General features: G+C 38.7%; 1 pseudogene; it reads left to right on the top strand.

Annotated features, from left to right (window-relative positions):
• The first annotated feature begins 3,684 nt into the window (after positions 1-3,684).
• LOC149166340 (phospholipase D alpha 1-like) lies at positions 3,685-12,054 on the top strand (annotated as a pseudogene).
• The last annotated feature ends 221 nt before the right edge of the window (positions 12,055-12,275 follow it).

Raw genomic sequence — 12,275 nt, 5'->3', positions numbered from 1 at the left:
TAGAGGTAGGGTCTTTTGAGGTCTCCTTCTTCGAGGTGATGCTTGAGCAAGGTTCCCAATAATTTTTCTAGTGTACAATCCTTCTTTGAACGAACTAGGGTTTTTAGGTCTTCTTTAGTGACTTCCTTTTAATTATCTTCTAGTCCTTCAGTCCTTAAGTGTCCTTCTTTAATCTACCCTCCCTTGACTTGTCAGCTTAGCTTTGATCCCATGTTGAGAAATCTAGGGGAAACAAGCGTAGGTGATTTCTTACTTTTCTAACTGTTTGTGATATATTTTTACTTAATTTGATGAGCTTCTTCTTTATCTTGATTATTATTAGTGTTCTTTTATCATCAAACAACTACCAAATAATAAAATCAATGAGACAATAGGACACAAGATGTAAGCGATTAGGCAGGATCAAAACCTCTCCAACTTGAGATGAAAACCTACCATAATTCTTTCTCTTCTTATAGACCTTCAATTGAAAAATTCAAAGACCTTTGACCCTTGACCAAGATCCTCCAAGACCAAGTCAAAACTTTCTTCGAGTGGCTTTTTAAAAACTGACTTCCAACAACTTGTTCTGCAATTTCAACCTCCCCAGCAAATTCTTTTGCAACTTCAACTTACCCAACAAATTCTTCTGCAACTTCGACTTGCCCAGTGAAATATTCTGCAGAAACCCTAACCCTTGCACATGTGAAAAGTGTAGGTGTATTCTTTCTCCTTTCTTCTTCACTTGGGTGGATTCTCTCTCCTAGATAATTCAATTTCCAAATAGCTCTACTTGATGATCTATCTTCACTTATGCAATTTGACTTCTTCTGCAGTAATAAGAGCCTTAATTTATTCGCACGTGTGGAGAGTATTAGCAAAGAAACAATAAAAAACTAGAATTTTTCTTCCTCCTTCGTCCTCCTTTTCTTCACACTTCTTCTTGTTATTTTGATTGAACTTGAGTAAGTGAAGTGTGTGTCTCCAAGTGAGGTCAAAGTCTCCTTTATATATGCTTCTCATTGGATCACACTGCTCCTTTTAGGCTGACTTGTCCATGAGTGTAGGTTGACTTGAATATCACATCATGACGAGACCTTGGAGGGTCTTTTTGACTCAAATAAAATTTATTTTTACAATATGTAACATGCCTAGATGGGTCTTTAATACATTACGATGACTCAATTGACTTTATGACAAACCTAGAAGCACCCAATGGCTACTCGACCTATAAAATAAATTTCCTTGAGCATGAAATCCATGCCTCAATAACAATAATAAAGTTATTTTCCTTTTTACCTTTAAATACATAAAATCATGATTACGTATGTCATTATGAAGATTGAACCTAGTTACATATATACCCATCCCAATTGATATGGGTTAGGATGATTGCGAACCTCCAATCCAATTTTTTTGGTCAAATACACTACTATGAGATTAGCCTATGAACCTATGTTTGTTCCACTTCGCTAGTAACGAGGATGATTTTCGGGAAAATCAAGATAACCAAGCAAATGAAGAAATTTTGAGAAATCTTGATTTCGAAATTTATATGCCAATCTATCTTAGTCTTCTTGAGCCAGATCTTAATTTGGAAGAGTTTGTTCACATCCTTCTCTTCCTAGTGATAAAGGATACTCGAATTCACCTCCTTCTACATTGATGTGCATATAATATTCTTGTCCACATTAGAGCTACTTTCAACTTGGTTTCTCAAATATGTGGCTACATCATTCTTTTTCTTTGCATCCTTCTTGTGTTTCTTCAAGTTTATCTCTTATGTAGTTTCCAACACTTCTCCTCAATGTGACCATCAATGTTGCAAATGTTACAATGGTTGCTAGTGCTCTTGCTTTGATGTGCAATGACTATTGCCTTCTTGTCCTTCCCTCATTTCCACTTCTTCTTTCCCCCCTTGGAAGTTTCCTAGTGCTCTTTTTGCTTCAAACCAGTTGGTTTCCCTTCAATTTTGTGTATTCCTTGCAAATATTATGCCTATACACATAACTTATCTATGGTCCTTGGCTTGAAAAGCATCACTTTCTTTTGTAGATGACTTGTAGACCCCCTATATACTTGAGAAGTACATCTAGGCTCTTGGAAGAGATACTTAGCATGATGCTCATTTTTCTTATTAGTGGTGTACTCCTATACACTCTACATATTCCATTGTTTAAAGAAGTGCCATCAAATATATTAGTCCTCTACATACCCTATAAGGTAGAACTGAGACTTAATGAGGGTTTTGAATTCCTCTAACCTAGTTACTAGCAGATCACCCTCCAACCTAAGTGTTTTCATATGCATTTCCTACTAGGTTAGAGCATGATCCTCTAACTTCAGCCTAACAAATTAAATCTTTTGTGTTTCACCTATACAATGAATATTGTAAGAAACTTCTAGTTATTGAAATCAATGATTTATTCTTATTGCATTGATCTCACCTTGGTATACCATTATGTCCACTTCTAATTCCATCTTTAATAAAGACTATAAATGGTTAATAACACTCCAACTCGAATACTTTTTCTATATCTCTTTTCTTGACTCTTTTTGGGTCTTCATGATCTTATATTTCTAGAATCCAAATCGTTTCTCATCTCACCTATAAAATCACACGTATTGACACGAAGGAGAGCATGACCAACGAAGTTTTCACTTATGTCGTTGTTATTGCTCATTAATATATATTTTTAAATGGAATCTATGTCAAAAGCAATGTGCTATAAATATTAATAAACGAGACTTTCATTCCGTTTCATAATCAAATTGCGGACATGGACATAAGGAAATGTGACTGGGGAAATTCCTGCCAAAAAAATAGTAAATAAACAAACTCTAGTGTGTGGAAAACTTAACACAAGTTAGCCGGCATGTTGCCAACCAACATCTCAGCCACAAAATCATAAGTTCGTTCTGTATGATTCGATAATCTATTGACTTTATATTATAATCCCGAGCGAGGAAGGTTCACTGTATATACTATATGACAGTCACCTGAAGTCTGGTTAGGATAGACAAGTTCTCTTCATAGATTATATGATCACCTATGTCTCGTTAGTATATTTCCCTGCTTGCCTGTATATACCTTGCTTTGTTTTTTTAAGGTTTATTTTACATATTATATAATTATTACTTGAAGCATATATTCGATACCAGCCCACCGAAATATATTAGCATATATATTCAGTACCTGCCCACTGAAATGTACGTTTCTTTGTGTCTTAAAACTCTAAACGTCTTTGATCACTCCGAAAATTTTGATATGCGCGATGTCTATTTTATTTTGCAGTCTTCGACAGCTTCATGTCATTTTCTTTAACAATTTAAACTTTTCTTTAGCATTTTTAATTTTATACTACGGCATATATCTGAAACTGTGGGAGCGAGATTCCATTGGTCTGTGGGATTCAGCACACTCATTTAAAGTAAATTGGCCATTATCCTAACTTCCGACAGAGTAGTTCATTTGCCCACTTGCCTGGAGTCGTTTACCTCAATGCACTTTCCGGTGAAGCAATCCAAAAAGTCTTCCCCGGAGGCGCGTGTACCGGATCAGCAACAACGCATTTCGTGGACCAGAAGCTTCGGTTGCACTTCCTACGTGTCCAAATGCCATTGTATGCGCTCGTATAAACTTTGGATCTCTCCATGGCCATTGCATTAGTGGTGTGATTGACCGATTTTCAACACAGATCTCTAATGGCATCTCAAGTAGTCCATGGCCAACTCAATGCCATGATATTCGAAGGCACCTTGGTCATGGACGCATACACAAATTACTGAAAAAGGAAATGATTCAATCGCCCTTAGAATATGTATCTTATACTTGACGTAATTGAAAAAGAAACAAATTGGGTATTTGCCCACTTGATCCTGGTTTGGTTTCTTGATTTCTGTTTATGTTCAAGCTGGGTACCTTATGGAAGACCCAGATTATTATTTTTTATTAAGGATTAATACCAATGTGTAATTCGAATATCGATCTGAACTGGCTTTTTTATTGAGCAGGTGGGCGAGGAAGTGAAGGAGCTTCTGCATTTAGAAGGGCATAGCAGACTATATGCCACCATAGATTTTGGCATTGCTAGAATTGCAAGAACCAGAGTTATTTCCCATGAACCTCAGAACCCAATTTGGAACAAGAGTTTTCACATACACTGCGCGTATAAATCGTCTTATCTAGTGGTCAGCATTAAGAAGGGATTGGAAATCTCTTCAGAAGTGATAGGAAGAGCCCGGATCCCGATCTTTTAAATTCTCAGCGGTGACGTCACTGAGGGATGGTATGACTTGTATAAAGAAGATTTCTCTGAGAAGTTGAGGAAAGCCCAGATCCATGTTCGCCTCAGTTCAAACACGTCTCAGAAGATCCGTATTGGGATTCTGGGATTCGAGATGGGGACTTCCCTGGAGTCCAGCATGTTTATTTCAAACAGAGGAAGGGATGCGGAGTCAAACTGTATCAGAACTCGCACTTATCAGAACACTATCGTCCCAGGATAGAACTGGGTCACGGGGAGGAGAGAGGCTTTTACAGGCCTCTGAGACTCTGGGAGGAATTGTACGAATACTTGGATGGAGCCAAGCATTTTATATACATTGCTGGGTGGTCTATAAATACCCAGATTACCCTTGTAAGGGATGGGAAAAGAATGATCCCTAGTGCAGAAGGTGTGACTTTGGGTGAACTTCTGAAAAAAAGGCGGAGCAGGGGGTTGAGTTTTGGTCCTCATCCGAGAGGATAGAACGGCCGTGGAATTTCTCTGGAACCAAGGGCTCATGAAAATCCATTGCGATGAAACATTTGAGTATTTCAAGGGCACCAACGTTTATTGCTTTCTGTATCGAGACATGCAGCCCATTCCTTGAGTCCAGTCCAGAGTGTGGAAATTGCAGCTGAGTTTACCCATCATCATAAGACCTTGAGCCTGGACACCAGCGTTCAAGGCTCTGAAAATGTCTAGGTCGTGAGCTTTGTGGGAGGAATCTATCTCTGCGACCGGAGGTAAGATAACGAAATCCACCCCCTGTTTAGAACCCTGACAGATTATTTTCATCGGAACAATTACAAGGACACGGATTTTGAACATGGCGGCCCCAGGGAACCATGGCACGATGCCTATTCTAAAATCCAAGGCCCTACTGACTACGATGTCGTGACGAATTTTATTCGGGGGCGGACAAAGCAGGCCGATCCGAACCTCTCCTCAACCTCGATGATTTACCGGGTCTCTTACCGCCCGACGCACATTTTTGTTATAAAAAATTTCACAGGGTAGAGGAGAGGAGTCTAGTTCACGAGAGGAGTTTGTTGCTGCAAGGTGAGTATTCACGGCAAAAGAGAGTAACAAAAAGGTTGCCGTAAATTTACTCATGAAAGTAAGACCACATTATTTTGTATTATATTTTAAAATATAGAAAAATACATTTCTGGAGTAAATATTTCTAAAATTGGCTTTGACCCGTCCACCGATATTTCTTTCACCATTTTCTCCTCGAACCCTCTTGCTCTCTTTACCATACAAATGACTCTTTACATTTATATTTATCATCAAGAGACAAATTTGACATTAATACATGACAGAGAAAATAATTAATACAAAGGTTATACAAAATAATTGGTTTTCTGAACTTGCACGTGTTGTGAAGCGTGGACAACAGTCCCGGAGTAAATGGTTGCCCATACCTATTTACCAGAATTTATTAAATGCCTTAAACTCTCTACTGTGTTGCGGAATGGTCAGTTTTGTATTTCTGCTCTGATAAACTCTCTATTGTGTTGCGAAATGGTCAAAGCTATATTTCTGCTCTGAATTCAGTCCTTTCATCTGCAAACAAAATTGCAACTATGCAGTAGTTCACTGGGCATGCATGGTGTTTGTCAGCGTGTTCAAGGCGGTGGTTGAGATTAATATTTCCAAAACTCCTCCTTAATAACAATTGCCACTATTTACAATTCCCAAACAGTCTCTGAGATAAACAAAACTTTCACGTGCCAATGGCTTTGTGAAAATATCAACAAGTTGTTCCTGTGACCTGCACTGTTGCAACACAATTTCATCATTGTTAATCAACTCTCTGATAAAATGATATTTAACATCAATATTCTTGGTCCTTTTGTGGAAAAAAAGAATTATTTGATAATGCAATTGCTAATGTGTTGTCGTTCCCCCTTGGTCGTGACGAAGATCCCTCAACATCCCTCTCATTCAAACTACTTGACACGATGCTTCTGTTGCGGGGACATATTCAGCCTCTGCTGTTGACAATGAAACTATCGGCTGCTTCTTAGAGGCCCATGAAATGGCTCCAGAACCCAAATGAAAAACATATTCTAACGTGCTATTTATGTCATTGACATTTTCTACAAAATCACTGTCAGTGTAACCAACCAGCCTAAAATCACTTGTTGCGATGTACAAAATGCCATACTGTTTTGTCCCATTGACATACCTTAGAATTCTTTTCGTTACTTGCTAATGTGTTTCCTTGGGTGTCTCCATGAACCTCAACACCAAACTCACTAAATACATTATATTTGGCCTAGTGGCGGTCAAATACATCAAGCTGCCTATCATACTTCTGTATAATGTCAGATTGACATTGCTGTTGCAATCTTCTTTGCTTAACTTCAACGCCATGATAGTTGGAGCTGGTGTGGGCTTGCTGGTTTGCATATTAAATCTCTCCAAAATGTCTGCTACACACTTCGATGGAGAAATAAAAATTCCATCTTCTATTTGCTTCACTTCTATGCCCAAAAAATACCTTAACAACCCCAAGTCAGTGATTTCAAATTCACTTTTCATGACTTCTTTGAAATCAGCGATAAATAAATCATCACTTCCAGTAAAAATAAAATCATCTACATATAAGATGACAATAAGAATCTTACCATCGCTCTCTTTGATGTAGAGAGTGGACTCACTGTTACATTTGTCGAAACCATTGTCCAATAAGTAGGCATCTATCCTGCTGTACCATGCACGCGGTGCTTGCTTCAGCCCATAAAGAACTTTCCTCCGCTGATACACTTTGTCTTCTTGGCCTTCTGCATCATAACCAAGTGGTTGCACATCATACACTTCCTCTTTCAGTACTCCATTCAAGAACGTTGATTTTATGTCCATTTGATACACTTTCCATTTATGTTGCACGACAATCGCCACAATTGTACGTATTGTCTCCATCCTCGCCACTGGCGCAAACGTCTCCACATAATCTCTTCCATGTTGCTGCTTGTATCCTTTGACAACTAGCCTTGCTTTGTGCCTTTCAATTTTACCATTGACATTGTTCTTGGCCTTATAGACCCACTTCACTCCAATGACTTTTTTCCTTGCGGCAAGTCCACTAACTCCCAAATCTCATTCCTTTCTATTGCTTCTAGTCCTCCATTGCCGCAACCCATTTTTCTTCTTTGGCTGCATCTTCAAAATGGATTGGGTCATCTACATGACAAAATAATGCAAATAAGGAATTCAAACCAATGTTGCTATCAACTTCATCTTGTTTATAAATATCATTTAAATTTCTGAATTTTGGTCTTCTTGTGATTGCTGAAGATGGGTTTGACATGTCACTTGGTGTTGCGCTTTGCAGCGTGCTTGGAGAAGCACTTGCTTGATTGCGTGACAATGCCCTATTATTTGTTGATGGTGTTCTTTGCTGCCTGCTTTGTTGCACTTGAATAGGAGTAGAGGGAGTCACTGTCAAGGAATTGTTTACCGATGTCAATTCCTTTTTGTCCTTATTTGGTATACATGCTTTTACATTCACTGTCTTCTCTAAACCTCCATCCCATGCTTCTTTTTCTATGCATTGCGCATCTCTACTTACTATGACCTTCTTGGTTAATGAATTATAGATTTTGTATGCCTTGGATTCATCATTGTATCCAAATAATATAAATTTCTCCCCCTTGTTGTCCAACTTCTTCCTCAACTCCTCTGGGACATGTGCATACGCCCCACATCCAAAGACTCTCATGTGAGTAACACTATGCTTTCTTCCACTCCATGCCTCTTCCGGAACTATGTTCTAGACGCTTTTGGTTGAACATCTATTCAAGATATATGATGCACAATTGATAGCTTCAACGCAATAATCATTTGGCAAATGCTTTCCCTTTAACATACTCCTTTCCATTTCCATAATGTTCCTATTCAACCTTTCTGCCACACCATTTTGCTGAGGTGTATATCTTGTTGTAAATAGCTTGTGAATTCCATGCTCCTTGCAAAATCGAAGGAATCCATTTGAGATGTATTCGACGCCTCTATCGGTCCTGAGGAATTGGATGTAGTGTTCACTTTGCTTCTTGACAAGAGCCTTGTATTGGCGAAAAGGCTCAAACACTTCACTTTTCTGTTTTAGGAGATAAACCCATGCCTTCCTTGTGTAGTCATCTATGAAGGTCAATAGATAGTGGCTGCCACCAATTGATGGTGTCTGCATTGGTCCACATAAATATGAGTGGAGAGTCTCCAAAGGTGCATTTTCTCTTACTGACTTTCCTGCTGGAAATGTCTCCCTATGTTGCTTGCCCAAGATGCATTCTTCACATAGACTATCCAGTTTTTCTATGAGTGGCAATCCCTTCACCATGCCTTTCCTATGTAACAAATTCAAATCTCCAAAGTTGAGATGTCCAAGTCTCAAATGCCATAACCAATTTTTATCTTTGACCTCTGCTTGATAGTTTACTTATGTGACAACTGCATCTTTTCTTCCATCCTCTTGTGAGTTCATTGATAGTTGTGCTTGTGCACCTTCTTCTTTCAAATCTTATCTTATCTTTAGGGGAAACATTCTATTGTTTGTCATCTGAACCTTTGAAATCATCTATTTGCTTGGAGGCCTATCCAAAATTGTGCACTCATCATTTTTGAAAAATACATTGTAGCCCTTTTGCATGAGCTGTCCATTGCTTATGAGGTTATGCTTCAAAATGGGGACAAAGTAAACATCTAAGATGCACTTCTTCTCCCCCTTCTTTGTTAGGATATTAACTTTTCTTTTTCCCATGACAAAGACTTTGCTATCAATCCTTAATGTCACTTCAGATTTCACACTTTCATCTAGATTTGAAAGCATTTATATGTTCCCTGACATGTGGTTGCTACACCTTGAATCTAGATACCATATATCACTTTGTTTTTTGTGTGCTACATTACAAGCTAAAAACATGATATCATGGTTCTAATTTTGTTTTGTGAAATTTACACTTGGTTTGTTACTAATGTCATATTGCTTCTTTCTACATCCATTTGCACAATGACCATACTTCTTACAATAATGACATTGAGCTTTAGATTTATCATGCCTCACCTTGTGCTTGATTTTGGCTTGGGCTTTGACTTGGAATTTAATCGCTAACCCTTCCACTTGAGCTTGAAGGGTTGCTTCTTCCACATCTATGTGGGCTTCTTCTTCTTCCTCTAACATATGATCTTCCTTTGCCTCTACCTTGACCAAATGAAACTTGTGTTTTGAAGGCATGCTCCATTGAGGATCTTGTCGCTCTATTAAGTCTATGCTCATGAGAAATCAGTGATGCATGAAGCTCATCCACTGAGCACTATGAGAGATCCATTGTCTCTTCTATGGCCACAACAATGGCATCAAACCTTGCTGGAAAACTTCTCAAAACTTTATCAACTATTCTCATTTCTTAAAGTGTCTGACCATGAGACCTGATATGAGTAACCAACCCAATTACATATGTAAAAAATGAGTCCACATTCTCAGACTCTTTCATACAAAGTGTTTCAAAGTTTATTCTCAACATTTGCAGTTTTGTTGTCTTGACTTTTTCCATGCCTAGGTATGCTGTCTGGAGGGTGTCCCATGCTTGCTTGGACTTCGTTGCAACTGCAACCCTTGGGAAAATACTTTCTGCTTGAAAAATGTAGAAGAGGGCTTTTGCATCCTTCTTGTTGTTGTCCTTTAACAAATCCCTTTCTGCTTGAGACAATGCATTGTATGCTGCCGCATCTGCGGGTTCTTGAAAACCATTCTCTACCAAATCCAAAATGCCTTGAGAAGAAAACATGGCCTTCATTGTAATAGCCCAATAATCATAATTTTTTCCATTAAACTGAGGTATCTGTTGCCATTTCTGAGTGAAAAAAAAACTTCTACATGTTGGTAATATGCTAAACAATCTACCCTCAAAACAATTTTAACAACTACTAAAAACACTTGTTTTTACACTAAGAGAGTTTAACCCGCTCTATTTTAACCCGCTATGTTATGTTGGAAAGGATATCGCAACAGAGACTTAAATACACAGGAAAATAGAGTAACAAAATGGTTGCAGTAAATTTACTCATGAAAGTTTAAGACTACATTGCAACATAACATACTTTGTATTATATTTCAAAACATAGAAAAATACATTCGCGTGATAAATAGAGGCTACAACTCAAAGTGAAAACACAAAAGACTAACTCGGGAGTAAATGTCTGTCTTCTCCACTAATATTTTTTTCACTATTTTCTCTTCATAAACTTTTACCCTCTCTTACTCTCTCTACCATACAGATGACTCTCTACATTCATATTTATCTCAACATACAAATTTGACATTAATACATGACAGAAAAAATAATTAATATACCGTTATGGACCATTATACACCATGGTTGAATATTCTGCAAATCAGCGGAACCATTATACATGATGGTTGAATATTCTGCAAATCAGCGATTGCAACGAAAATGCCTCAGCGCGCTGATTTGGAATGTTTCCGGTCCATAGCGCTTCCGTTGTGGGGTTCGCTGCAAAGCCGTCCGATGCGCGCGGAACTGGCACTGGTGACCGTAAAAGACCAGGTTATCAACAAGAGCATCGCGTGCGCCTATATCGAATCCATCTGGCAAGCCAGGGACTTTATTTACATAGAGAACTAGTACTTTTGGCAGTTGCCTCTCGTGACTAGGACTGCGGCTGCCTGCATCTCATTCCGATTGAGATTGTGCTCAATGTGGTTAGCAAGATAAAGGCCCGGGAGCGGTTTTCCGTGTATGTGCTGAATCCCATGTAGCCGGAGGGGCTACCCCAGGGAGATACTGTGCAGGCCATCCTGCACTGGTTCAGGAACACCGCGCGCATGATGTATAAGATGATCGGGGAGTGCTAAGACAGGAAGGCCTCGATAATGAGTTCAGACTGACTGATTATTTGAATTTCTTTTGCGTGGGGAACAAGGAGGTGAAGTTATCGGGCGATTATGTACCTCCTGAAAGGTCAGAAGAGGGAACCAATTACTGGAATGCCCAAAAGCACAGGAGAACCATGATCTATGTGCATGCCAAGCTCACGATAGCTCCGTAACTTACTCAAATTTTCGCAGTTATTCATATTGCGATATGAATTTTTGGAATAGAACTACAAAGCCCAAATTCCAAAGACAAATTAAATTTGTAAACACTATTCTTTTCCAGAAATTCATCTCAGAAAAGTTCATTTTCTCTTGTGTCAAATGCTCGATTGCCATACTTGCATTTAATATACTTGAATGGCCACGAAATTGATATGTGTGCTTCATTCATCCTAGTCTGTAAATGTTTTTATTTATTTTTTTATTTTTTTCGTTTTTCCTATGAATTATGCAGTGGACGATGAATATATTATCATAGGATCGCCCAATCTGAACCAGAGATCAATGGACGGAGCCAGGGACTCCGAAATAGCCCAAGGATGTTACCAGCCATACCACATCAACGACATCAAACAGCGGGGCCAGAGAGCTCGAGGAGAGATATTTGGATATCGAATGCCTCTATGGTACGAGCATTTTGCACATAAGAATGGCGGCCTGCGGCGTGAATATCTTCATCCAGAGAGTGTTGAATGCGTGAGGCTCGTACGTAGGATATCCCACCGAATTTGGGACTCTTTTGTTCAAGAAGAGACTATGGAGGATCCGCCCGGGCATCTTATGCTATTTCCTATGCGGGTGCTGAAGGATGGGTCGTTGGATGAAGAGGATATTGTGTACCCCGATGCCAAGGCTTCTGTGAAGGGCCGCAAGATTGATTTTCTGCCTCCCATACTCACAACCTGAGCACGTTGGCTTTTAAGCTCCGGGTTACCGGAGATGTTGCTAAGCTGTTATCATATGTGTGATAGACAATTTGATAAGCTTTTTTATTATTATGATTAATAAATAGGTTTAGTGAAATAATTGGTTTGAGCGTGGTTTAGTTTTTATTAAGTTTTAAATGTAAATTTTCAAATATTTTTGTTGTTGAAGAAAAGTTGAATATGAAAGTAAATTTTAAGGGA

The sequence above is a fragment of the Pinus tabuliformis genome, chromosome 5_1, assembly GCF_031772625.1.
Source record: "Pinus tabuliformis cultivar Carrire ecotype Pingquan chromosome 5_1, CPIR1, whole genome shotgun sequence".
Lineage (NCBI taxonomy): Eukaryota > Viridiplantae > Streptophyta > Pinopsida > Pinales > Pinaceae > Pinus > Pinus tabuliformis.
The sequence above is the reverse complement of the archived record's forward strand: the minus strand, read 5'-3'. Positions and strand labels throughout refer to the sequence as shown.